Source organism: Paramormyrops kingsleyae, chromosome 1 (genome assembly GCF_048594095.1).
Source record: "Paramormyrops kingsleyae isolate MSU_618 chromosome 1, PKINGS_0.4, whole genome shotgun sequence".
Lineage (NCBI taxonomy): Eukaryota > Metazoa > Chordata > Actinopteri > Osteoglossiformes > Mormyridae > Paramormyrops > Paramormyrops kingsleyae.
The window spans coordinates 27,960,471-27,974,263 of NC_132797.1; positions in this window are offsets into that span (position 1 = coordinate 27,960,471).

The following is a 13,793-nucleotide window of genomic DNA, read 5'->3' on the forward strand; positions in this document are numbered from 1 at the left end:
GCTAATTGTAAGCGAACGAAGATAAAGACCATTTAAACTGAGGTACCTTAAATCCGACAAGTTGTCCGGCTAAGCAAAAAATCTTGCTTTTTGATATGGGTACATGGTATTGCACTTCTGTGGCAGATGGAATGCATCCGACTCATGTTCAAGATGTTCAATAAACATGTTAAGTGCATATATATTCCCTTTTTTCTTGAGTGTGTTTGCTCATGCAAAATTAAATGTGATTAATATAGATTAAAAATGAATGATATTTAATCGTGATTAATCGAAATTAATCCACAGCAACCCTGTGATTAATCAGATTAAAAATTTTAATCGTTTGACAGCACTAATATATATATATATCACCGGCAAAAGTGACCCCCAAAGAGACACTCTGACCGAGTAACTTTTTTAAGTTTACTTAAGTGTACAAGTCACAGTAAACAACTGAACCGTTAACATTTTTAACCATAACATTTTTTGTATAAAATCTACATTAACAATCTAAATGGACCAAAAAAGGACAATTTAAAAAAGACTGTCAATGGCAATGTGAGAAAATGATGCACATCTCCTGCTGTGACTGCAGCTGGGCGGGGCTGCTCCGCGCGGACTGGACACCTGTGAGTGCTTTGGGACGGAGAGGAGCCCACGGCTGCACCCGCTGCCCGGTGAGAAGAGTAAGGACGATACGTGCTTTGGACTGTCTCCAAAAGTCGCCAGTAACACCAGAAAAAGTCGCTAGATTTGTCGCTAGTCGCTTTTTTGAAAATGAGTCGCTAGAGGGGTCTAAAAACTCGCTAAATAAGTCGCTAAGTTGGCAACACTGAACTCAACTCCTGCTCTCCCCTCACCTTTGCGTGATTGGTCAAATTTTTACTGTTGCACCAATCAGAAATACAACTCATGACAAAAAATTAGTGGATGTTTACTCATCTTTTTCTTCGTAGTAACTAAATCAAGGACAAGACACCAAAAATTTTCAGGATTGTAAGCTGCGGTCAGCTGGTTAAAGTGGGGTTTTCAATTTCAGGCAAGTCTGCCCACATCACATGTGCATTTACATGTATGTAACAGTTTTATTACCTTGTAAACAGTCTGTAGGACTTGCAAACAACCCCGAGGTTTACAGTGGTACCTCAGAACTCGAACTTAATCCGTTCAGAACTCCGGATTGAATCCTAAAAAGTTCGGGTTCTGATCAAATTTTCCCCATAAGAAATAATGATGCTCCGTGTGCCACCAAGTGTAACATAGATATGTTTTTTTTAAACATTTAAACACAATGAACCGGATAAAACAAGAAGAGCATATACTATACTAAACACATCTAAGGACATTTATCAAAACAGTAATTTGTAAAGTAAAAAAATCAATGTATCCAAACAATGTGTCCTGCCTCCATCGTCCACTCCTTCCGTGTGCCACGCCCCCTTGTTAACCCTGTGTGAAATCCCCGTGTGATCAGCTGTTTCTGGTTGTTGTCATGAGTCCTCTGTATTTCGTCCGCGTTTCAGTTTGTTTCCCCAGTCCGGTCATTGTATTGTCCGTCTGCGTTTTGCCTGCTTTACCTTCAATTAAACCCCGAATTTCCCAATACCCTGACGTCTGCGCCTTTGTCTCCGTTCTGTCCCGCTCAGCACGACAATATTATTATAATTAAATGTATTAATGGTTTATTATTAATATTAAAATAAGAAATCTTTTTTAAAATGTATTTTATTATATAATAATAATTACTATTACTATCATTGTCTAAATGTATTTTTACTGTCTAAATATATGTATTCAGCTTGTGTAAATATGCATGATGCTATCACAGCGAATGCCAGGCTGAATGAAGCGTTTTCCTTTGTTTCTGCTGAGAGATATGCCGCGTGACTCATTTCCCCACGTGTACAAGTTATCTTTGGTCGACGTTCACGGTTTGACTTCTGAGATTCAGATCGAGTACTAGGTAATTTTTTTCTGAACTGGTTGGTTCGACTTTTAAAAAATTCGAGTTCTAATGAGTTCTAATGAGTTTGACAACTGAGGTACCACTGTATATTGGAATAATATAGATTTGACGTCCGTGCATCCAGCTCGCCGTTCTGCCTGTGTCATCTTCCATGTATGACCCGCTGCCTGCCTTCTGGTTGCCTGGCGATTGGAGGGAGCGTTGGCATGGGCTTGTCATCTCCCCCCTGCTCCCCGTTTGTGTCTCAAATTTTACTGTATTTGACTCTCCCTGCTGGCCCCTGGAGGATGGTCCCTCCAAGGTTCCTTCTCGGGAGTTTTATCTTGCCACTGTCGCCTATGGCTTACTCACTTTGAGACGATGTAATGTTGTGATAATGCGCTATACAAAAATAAATTTGTTGTTGTTATTTGCCGAAAGATTTCTTGCTTGAGCGTGAGAGTCTAAAAGCGTGTCATGCCAGATGCGTGAGAAATGGCAACCCTGAATTTTGTTAATAGCTGAACATTCTGGATTTGTGAAACATACCTCAAACAAATTAAATAAAATTATTTTAATTAAAGGCATAGTTTTGGGCAGATCGAGTAAAGGAAAAAATATGGAGTCACTCAAAGTTGAGGATAAAATGTATAATTATCAACTGAAAATAAGGTTGGTACCAAGAATGTACGCTGAAATAGATCCCAAGCCATTTCAATTAATGTACACTTGTATCAGTAATGAAAATTTTGACACTGTAGAGTGGGCATGACAGAGAACATTTAAAAATTTGTTACAGGCTTAGATGTGTAGTACATTCTGAGACATGTCAACTAGGTACAATAAAAAAGCCTAACTGGATGCCTGCTTCCTTTATTGCTTTTCTAATGCTTCAGCTTGTCTGTAATTTAATTTCTGCTATGGTGTCAGAGGTTAAGAGATACAAGTATTCAGACATATTAATTAGGCTAACATCTAAAAAAGAATATACACATCACCCAGCAATATAACATCATTCCATTGGATGCTTCTTAAATATATTAAAATAATATTTAGACACAAGTGGCATGCCAATATTAGCTAACTTCTGCATTGTGCAGATTGTGTTGTGTAACCTCTTAGCAAATTTCAGTACGTAGCATGTATCAACAGAAAACCTTGCAATTAGCAGAAATTGAAATGAAAATGAGACAGAGCTGTTATTCAAATTAGGGAAACTGGGTGCCGGATTCGAGTCTAACCTAATAGGCATTTGCCAAGTAGGTTTTAGACATAAAACCAATTCATACGTCACTTTTCTGCATGCCCTTTCGGTCGGCTGTGGATGACTAAGGTTGGTATACGTGTAGCCCAGATTTTGCTGGCTGTGTCCAAATTCAGGGGTTGCATCCTTCAAAAGATGCGGTGTACGTAGTTTTTGTAGCCTGTATCCTTTGAAGGTTCATGCACTGAATCTTGGTATTTCAGGAAAAGAATAATGCATTTCTAGGCTGCATTTGAAAGAGCTTTGAGAATGGGATGGCCTTGGTGGCTGGGACTTCAGAGGTCAGCAAGATGGCCCGGACTTCACAAGCCAGTGGGCCATTCCTCCGACGGGAACACTGCTGTCCAGGTCGTCGGTGAGCCAGCGTGCGGCGCTGCTGTGAGCCAGCAGGCTGAGCAGTGGTGAGCCGTGGGTAGCTGGCAGACTTATGGGTAGGTGTTTTTATGATTGCTATTATCATTATTTACATTTATATATGTGGCCTAAAATGTTGTGCGCTGAATACAGGCTCATTGCCTGCAGTTTCACTGATGTCTTCCAATAACCCAAGGCCTTTCTCATCTGCCATTCCATCAGCACCTGCCTCTGTCTCACCTGCCATCCTGCCAGTATCTCCTGAGATCCTGCTGGTGCCCTTCTCTCCTGCTACCTCACTGGCCACCAGGTTGGTGCTTACCTTTTTTTTATCATGCCTGTTCCCTCAGGTGCACAACTCTTCTGCCACCTCACCTGTGCCTGAAACCCTGGCCCCTCTGCTGGTTTCCAACATCCCGTCCTGATTTTCTCAGTGAGGAGTGAGCCGGGAGAGGCCCTGCCCAAGGGTCCTCTAGACACCTCACTTTGCCTACTGCCTCTGGTCCCAGTTTCTGTCCTGCATCCTTGTTCACCAGATGGCAGGGACACACTGAGCCTCAAATCTTCCCGGTACCCAGGCATTTGACAACCCCAGGGTCAACTCCTGATGAGACTGGGAAGACTTTCTGTGTGGGGTCACAAACCCCACTCATGCCATCAGGAGGTCTGGTGGGCCTCTTATCCCTTCAGGCCATCCACAATTACCACAGTGCGCCCAAACCTCAAGCTGTTCTGACATACCATGTCAGCCAGACCTTGCACGATTACCCCTCCACAGTCATCGGTCGACTCTCTCAGGCTCCAGACACACTCCAACATCCCATCATCATGCTCATGTTCTAGCACCAGGGTCCGTTTGTCTTGCCTGTTGTTCTCTTTGGTTTCCCTGTCCGTGCTCTGTGTTGTCCCACTTCGCTGGTCCTCTCCTCTATGGTGATACTCTTTTTGTTAACCCTGCTCAGGTGGGAATGCCTTGGTGGCTGGGACTTCAGAGGTCGGCAAGACAGCCAGGCCTTCACAGCCCAGTGGGACGGCCAGGCTTTCACAGTCCTGTGGGACGGCCAGGCCTTCACGGCCCAGTGGGACGGCCAGGCCTTCACGGCCCAGTGGGACTGCCAGGCCTTCACGGCCCAGTGGGACGGCCAGGCTTTCACAGTCCTGTGGGACGGCCAGGCTTTCACAGTCCTGTGGAACAGCCAGGCCTTCACAGTCCTGTGGAACAGCCAGGCCTTCACAACCCAGTGGGACGGCCAGGCCTTCACAGTCCTGTGGGACGGCCAGGCTTTCACAGTCCTGTGGGACAGCCAGGCCTTCACAGCCCAGTGGGACGGCCAGGCTTTCACAGATCTATGGGACAGCCAGGCCTTCACAGCCCAGTGGGACGGCCAGGCCTTCACGGCCCAGTGGGACTGCCAGGCCTTCACGGCCCAGTGGGACGGCCAGGCTTTCACAGTCCTGTGGGACGGCCAGGCTTTCACAGTCCTGTGGAACAGCCAGGCCTTCACAACCCAGTGGGACGGCCAGGCCTTCACAGCCCTGTGGGACGGCCAGGCTTTCACAGTCCTGTGGGACAGCCAGGCTTTCACAGATCTATGGGACAGCCAGGCCTTCACAGCCCAGTGAGACGGCCAGGCCTTCACGGCCCAGTGGGACAGCCAGGCTTTCACAGTCCTGTGGGACGGCCAGGACTTCAGAGGCCAGCGGGCTATTCCTCTGAAAGGAACCATGCTGTCCTGGTCTAGTGTTCATGGGGGGGACGGCACTTCGTTTTTTAGTTCATAAACGTTCACCTTCTGTTTTGAGAGCAATGTCATGAACTGAGAAAAGAAAAGGAGTGCAGGTGGAGTGAAACCTTGTCATGTTCAGAAAAAAATACATTGTTTGGCAGTATAACCAATTTAAAATATGTTCATGTCAATAAACATGGGAATTTTTTCTTGGGGTATCCTTTGATAAAAAATGGTGAGAAACGTTCACCAAGAGTATATGTGTGCAGGTAGTAGTCGCAGGTAGGCAATTGCAAATTTTCTCATAGAATAAGTTGGATTTGGGGTCTATGCATTTCCCATTGTAATAAATTGGTATTGTTAAATAGATATAAATCAGGAGGGTGTGGTGTATTTGAATAAAAATGGGATTCCATAGAGCACAAATCAGGGCAACAGAATCTGCAGGACAAAACCATTAGCCACCCACCCTTGGCTATAGGATACATTGCTGAATTAATCATTCTGATAGAAATGTTATTCATTTATTTTCCATACCTGCTTGTCCTGTTCAGTGTTCCAGGGGTCCAAAGCCTATCATGGATGCAGGGTAGGGCATACTTGCAGGGCACACACCATTCACACCTACTGTACAGATGATTTGGCAGTTCTAGTGCATCTTGGGGCAGGGGTGGGCCCTAAAGAAACCCCACAATCACATGGGGAGAACATGCACACTCCACACACGTAGAGCCTGGGCAAACCCTGATTCAAGCCCTGGTCTCCTGAGGTATGAAGTGACAGTGTTGACCATAGTGCTGTAGTGCCACCCCACTTCGTATGTTATTTAAATATAAAGGATAGTTAAAGTAAAATGTTTTCTTTCGCTGTGAATGCAACAGTAGAATCCTCATGTCTCAGGGCCAGCTCTACCTTTTCAGGGGCCCTAGGCAAAGCTTTACCAAGAAATCTGATAATTATTTAACTTTTTCTGCAACACAGGTAGATGGGCCCTAGTCAACTGCCTATTCTGTTCATAGCTAGATCTGCCCCTGCTATGACTAATTTGAACTTATCAGATGAATATATTACCATATGTTACATTGATTTTTAGAGGACAGTCAAAATAGCTAACTTAAATTACAGAAAGATCTTATTAGCTATCGGAATGTTTATTATCTCGCTACGCTGTACCGAATAAGCCATTGGAAGATGGATGGATGTAACATTGTAAGAATGTGGAAGTAATGAATAGGATGATCTGATCGTTTGTGGCTGAGTGACACTACAAATTTCAAGCTGCTATGTATGCAGGCGAGATCAAGGTGTGCAAGGCATTTAGTTGTTTGGTGATATTCCACCCTTAGTCAATGCAAAACCCCAATACAAAGTTGATTCGAATGTAAGGTGCATTACAAAAGAAAACATTATGGGTAAGTGTTTTTCTACATTTTTATGGGTCTGAGTGAAAGTTTGTGCATTGAACTGCGATAAACAGTTCTGACTGACCTTTCCAGTTGTGCTACTTTGAAGGAGCCTGGCACTATTTATCGATTGTTTTGCACGCATCTGCCGCGCTGAGAGTTGGAGGGGGCAGCCTTTTTCTCTCCGTGCTGGGTGTGCCTGTGGTGTCAGCCAACACCCTACTACAGTATTTCACTCCCAAACCGCACCCTGAGCCAGCGCCCTGGGGCCTGGGGAGTACCTCTCCGTTCACCCTCAGGAGGGTGACATTTTCACCAGTTTCACTGTCTTTAAAATTCTGTTTATTACAGCACTGTGGCCTCCAAGGTTGAGGGTTTGATTCCTGCCCTTTGGTCTGCATGCATGGAGTTTGCATGTTCTCTCCTTGTTTGCACAGATTTCCAAAAGTATCTCCCATCATGTGCCCTGTTCTTCATGGGATAGGCTCTAGATGTTATGTGATTCTGGATATTATCCTTCCAGAGTGCCAGGGTGGTTTATTTCTCCAGCTTTTAAACATTGACGTTGACACTGTACAGGAGTCCATTATTCCCCCATGACTAAGCACCAGTGCCATATCAGCACAAAGATTAGCTTTTTTCCATGTCCATCTTTTGCATGGCAGACTGTGGTGGTTCAGCAAGACTCCATACTCAGAACATTAATATTCTCTTCTACATATTCTACAACTACATGTGCTGCCTAATTTCTGAAATAAAAATCCAGTGTTTCTCAACATAAATCCAAAACTTCATTAGACTAACTGTAATTTTAACTTTAAAAAAAAAAAAAATGAATTCAACCTGGTTCACTTTAGTTCATTCTCATTCTTTACTGGCACAATAGCAGAAAATGCATAGATGTTTTCAGTGCCCTGTGCAGATTTTGGACAACAAGTAAACAGGCCCATCTCGTTCCATATTTACTGCTCTCCTTGAATCATGCTCCAAGTTATAGCAGGAGAGCACAGGACAAGGTCTGAACAACACAAGAGCATTATGTTGTTAGTATTTTGTATGATGTGCAAGCTGTAAGTACCAATTCTATGCATTTAAAATCGCATCGTGTTTGGGAAATAGGCTGTTTTGGGCCATTATCTAACGCTCTTCAGTTTCTAATATGTCATCAGAATCAGTAATATTTAATCCTAAAACATTTAATATGCTGTTAATTTCTCAGCTCTTTCTACGTTTCACCGACGGTTACCTTGATGCAGGTAAGACTGCTGTGAAGTCTGCCATCCCTGCAATCATGCAAGTGTGAAAAGTCATGTGCTCTTTCATCTTTATGCTACCCACAATGCAATGCTCCCAAACATAGACAGTCACTCTACCACTTTGGCTGAATGTCTTTTGCAGAAATCATGTTGAGGGGTTGGTTAGAGTTGTGGGTTTTACACCAAATGCCAAGATATGATGTCATGTCTTATGTGATTTTGTGTTGTTTTTTAGTCTAGATCCCAAGATGAGAGAACTAGTCAGGGAGGAATTACTGCTGGTTTCGTCGTCCATATCACATTACATCTGCAGTGCTCACATGTTTTTGAGTAGACTAATGCTCAGTCGCACTCATGGGAGGGGGTTCCTCCCTGTCTTACGGCAACGAGGTATTGGGAGTGCCGTTTTTTTCAGTAGAAGCTCGATTTCCTGCCTTCCCCCAAACTGTGTCCACTGATCATTCAGTTTTGGGTAGTCTCACATACGCCATTTGATACCTGTGCCCTGACACACCTCTCAAAGGATTGACATATCATGCTTCAACATGCTCTGTATGCTGAGCTCACCAATCCCACAGGGCTGGCATGTGCAAACAGGGATCCCGACCGAAGCTCCTCAAGTGGCACTGAAAAGAAAGGGGAGCCCGGAACATTCCCCAAATTTAGCAGATCAAGCTGAAACAGGCCAGTGGGCACTTGCTGGAGATTAGAGCTTCCAAACTCCTTGTCCGCAGGAGCGTGTTTTTTGAGTGTGAGTAGGTGTGAGTGTGACAGCCCGTCAGTGGATCTCAAACAAGGCGTTAAAATCAGCCACCCCAGGCCTCATGCCTCCACCCAGGAACCTTGTTTACACATGAAGTAAAAGCAATGAATTTGGTCAGGGAAGGTGAATGATGGAAGCTGCCACAGGCCAGCATAGGGGCAGGTAACCAGGTCAGGAACTGGGATAAATCTTAAGTACTGTAGGTCTGTTTTCTTTGTACCTGTCAATTGCCAGCAGGTACTGGCTTGGTGGTTTGGGTGTCTTTGGGTTTGTGGTTTCTGTTGACTGGCATTTTGCTTTGGGCTTCTGGTTAGCTGGTTTCTGGTTTAGGAATTCATGATCAAAAGCTGGTGTGCTGTGCTGCTGGAATCCTGTTTCTGAAGTTTTCTATGCGTGTGTCCTAGTCTTTGTGTATTTGCCTTTCTTGGGTTCCCTGGATTCCAATCCGGTCCGCTGCTGTTGAGTCTGCCTTCTGGTTCACCTCATCCTGGAGGCTGTCCATCCAGTCAGCAGCCCCAGTCCTCAGGTTTCCTGATTGCAGCAGAATTGGGACTGTTGGTCTCAGGGACCAAGGGGGCAGCGGACCAGGTGTAATGGGTGGTCAGCTAAAGTTGAGAGGTTCTGTCACAGATCTGGTTTTGTGAAGGGTAATAAATGTTTTAATGCGTAAGCACTGAGTCCCAATCATGACACAAACATTAAAAAATGCTTCTGAATCTATAAAACTCAAAATATTGTGAGGTCGTGGGTTTAATGGACAAGACTAATTATGCAGTTACATGCTGTAAATACTGTACCTATATGATACACCAATTAGCCATAACATTGACATTAAAAATATCAACAGATGAAGTGAATAACATTGATTATCTTGTTACAATGGCACCTGTCATGGGTGCCTTTATATTAAGCAAGTGAGCAGTCAGTTCTTGAAACTGATATGTTGGAAGCAGGAAAAACGGGCAAGTGTTAGGATCCAAAACGACAGGTCATATGGGGTGTTCCCAGTGTTCCCAGTATGCAGTGGTCAATATCTACCCAAGGTGGTGCAAGGAAGGTCAACCAGTAAACCAGCAATGGGGTGATGGGAGCCCAAGGTTCACTGATGCACTTGGGGAGTGAAGGCTAGTCCATCTGAACTGCTCCCACAGGAGAGCTACTGTAACATAAATTGCAGAAATGTTGATACAGGCTATGATAGAATGGTGTTAGAACACAGACAGCACTTTTCCACTGAAAAAGAACCAGGGGTGCATTTCCCAAAAGCAATTGATCTTGTTTGAATAATGAACTGAATAATGAATAATATGGATAACATCAAGTGAGATCCCCATGGTCTTCCCAAAACCCTGTTATTCCAGAATTAACAAACAAACTTTAAGCAGCACTTGGTTGGCTTCTCCCCAGCCTCTGTGTAAGAAAAGCACAGACTGTTGATAACACTGAAACATGTTATATGATTGTTACACCAGACATATGCAAATGTAAAAAACAGAATATAAACTAATTAGAAAATCAATCAAAATACACTGAAGCAACCAAAATTAAGACCAAAATAAATAAAACCTATTTGTTGAAAATATAAAAATGGGCTAAAAATATGATGTTGCTTCCTTGTAAATAAAACGCAATGGTAAGCAGCAATAGGAAAAGAAAGTAATACTAAAGTCTTAAAACAACTTATTGAGGAGGTGATCAAAATATATATTAATAAAAAATTACTGCAACATTGTGCAGCATAGCACACATGGCAAGAAAAGCACAGCAGCATTCAGGGGGAAATCTTAGAGCTCTGTAGGCACCAGAATCACATCCTCTACAGCAGTGTGTGTCTTTGGTGTGCAGCGTTACACCTCTACTCAGCCATGGTTTGGGGATTCAACACTGGAGTCAGCAGCTACTCACTAAGAGGATACCTGCTGTCTCCATATAACCAGCCACCAGCAAACACACCATCCTTTGCCATCTGACACTCCAAAGCTGGACCAGATATAAGCATCATGTGTCCTCCCAGGTCACTTGGTGACAATGTCTGTAAAATGTCCTTGATGGTTGCATATCACCTGGACATTTAGGACTAGTGCCAAGAAACAGAGTACTGTCAGAAGCTGCACAGTGCACTAAGAGCAAACTTCTGGTGTGTTCCCCTCTTTACTTCATCCTGTGTCAGACCAAGGAGGCTCATTATTGCACCCCAAGCCAGCCTGTATTTCTCTATGAATTGTTGATTACTGAGATGGTCCAAGGGGTTCATGGCCACCCACAAAAGCAACTTGGCTCCCTGTATGGTGCTGTCTCAAACGGCGCCTTCTGTTGACTTGCACAACTACAAGCCCTTCTTGCGCAATTATATAATCTGCATTATAGTTTTATATTGCATTATTGACCTCTTATATCATCAGCATTACTACCATATCCAGAAATGAGCATCAGTGTGTTTTTGTCATCTATTTTGGCTGATCTCTATGTCTCTGTAACATAGCAGGCAAAAGATCAAACAAAAAACAGCATACAAAGTAATGAGTGGGTTGGAGCACTTGTAAATCTATGAGTAAGATTGTGAACTACTTTAATCATGAAGGGATTCAAGAAACACTTGTTAATTAATCTTAAGTGCAAGGCAATGAACTACTTAGCATTACAAAGCTCTCGGGACATGCACCCCAGTTCTGTTCTGGTTCGTGAACCAGTTCAGTTCAGAACCAGGTGCCAACTAGGAACCGGCCCACATTTCCACCAATTTTTGTCTCAGGAGTCAGCACCATCACATCATCAGTGGTAGGTGTAGCTGAATAAGTAGAATTTACATTCACCTCCATGCAGAGGTGTCAAGTGTTTGAGAAGCACACCTGTGACACCTTTGGATGATGGTTTGGTGAGGCCTGTTTTCAGTGAGCCTGTATATTAAGTGGTTGGTAATTGGGGGTTAGGATTGGAGTACCACCCAGAACCTTCTTCTTGTTTCATTGCCGCTATGATACAGAAACCATGACTCACCTCCAACCCCCAAACCCACCTTGAGTTGTTGTTGTTGTTGTTGAACTGAGATGGCTATTTTCGCTCAACAATATATTTCTCTCTTCTTTATTATTATTATGGTAACACTTTACGTTACAGGGCACAAATAGTACTTAAGTACAAATCATGAACAAATACAGTTGCTACTTGAGATGCATGCTACTTTATATTATTATTATTTACCATTACATACTGTCTTTATGAAGAAGGAACAAACAAAAGGAACATACTGATATTGCTGGCTGATATTTAAACCTTGTCAATATTATATTATATAATATCAGCACCGGAGCTAATGATGCAACCACTGAAATAATGGAGATGATTACATTGGACAGTCAGCCATTTTCCGTAGTTGTCAGAATTGATGCCTGTCTGGCCCTGTCCCATGTGTCTTCTCCCCGATTGACTAGCAGTTCTTGCTGGCCATCCTGATTGGTGTTACCCTAGTGTGTTTCCCTGCTCCCTGGGCTGGGTGTGGCTTAACGGGCTAGAGGTTGGCCACCACCCCAATTCCCCCTTTGTTGTCAGTTTGAGGCGGCCTTGTTTTTGTTCCCTGTTTGTAGTATGTAAAGTTTTTCTCGTTTTAGTTTGCCTTGGTGTTTGGCCCTTTTCTGTTTCTGATTGCCCCCGCCTGTTCCTTGTTGCCCTGAGTTCTTTGTTATTGGTTAATTGGTTATGGTTCTCACCTCTCCTTTGTCTACACTTGTTATTAGTGTACTTAAATACCTGCTTTTCTTCTGTTCCTCAGTTGGTCATTGTGGCTGTTGTCCTGTGTTAGCTGCGTCATTGTTAAGTGTAGTCCGTATAGTTATCCCATGTTATTATTATTATTGTCATTTCTTGTGTTCTTCCCTACCTTTGGTATTGTTGTTTTTCAGTGTTGCTATTTACCTTTGTATAATTTTTATCAGTTTTTGTCAGGGTCCCTTTATTTTCAGATTCTCCCTTTGTGTTCCATTACTTTAATAAAACCCTGTTTTGTCAAAGTCGCTATGTGGTGGGCCTCTTATCCCTTCATGTCTTGCCCTGACATAACAGTAGTGGACAATGATGGATTTTGTCGGGTTAATCAATACGTATAAGAGATCTCAAAATAGCAACCCCTGACATATTTATAACTGGTTAGAGTGCCCATGCTAACCCCTGTCCACTTTGGAAAATGCCTACAATGGGCACATGAGTGTCAGAGCTGGACCGTGAAGCAATGAAAGAAGGTGGCCTAATCTGATGAGTCAAGTTTTCTGTTACATCATGTCTATGGCCAAGTGCATGTGTGTCATTCACCTAGGGAAAAGATGGCACCAGGATGCACTATGGGAAGAAGGCAAATTGGTGGAGGCGGTGTGATGCTCTGAGCAATGTTCTGCTGGGAAACTTTGTGTGCTGACATTCATGTGAATGTTGCTTTGACACATACCATCAGTGGCGGACAGAGTTCCACTAATCCGTTGATTAGTAAAGCTAACTTTTTAATTAGCAGATTAGCATTTCTGCTAACTTTGAAGATCGTTAGTGGACCAGTTAGTTTCACTTACTGTAAATTCACATGTAAAATAGAGTTTAACGGTCAAAAATGTTTAAAAACTCATTCGCCAATGGGAACACACTTCTGAAAAAAGAGCAAGTTTGCAAGTCCAACCAAGTTAGCCTAGACACCCAGCTGATGATACTCCACCCCCCCAATCCTCAACTCCTATTGAAAACAAGCATCAGAGATAGGAACTAACTTACACACTGCCGCAAAATTTGAAATTCAGACACAATTTAAAATTTTGCAGTTATTTAAACAAATTTAAATTTAATGGACACACATGTTCTCATCTTTGAAATTTGCATCTTGAAGATTCATATATATATAGTGGATTTTCTGTAGTTTGTTTGCAAGGTTTAATTTTTCTTTTCAGATGACGTATTTTTGCTTCAGTGAGTTTTATTTTCTGTCAAATCCTTGTTTTTAGTAGATATTTCAAAATTTCGCTTGATTATATCGGCACAAGTTTGAATGTTCTCCCTATGTTGTTGTGGGTTTCCTCAGGGCACTCTGGTTTCTTCCCAGTCTAAAACATGCTGAGGTTAAT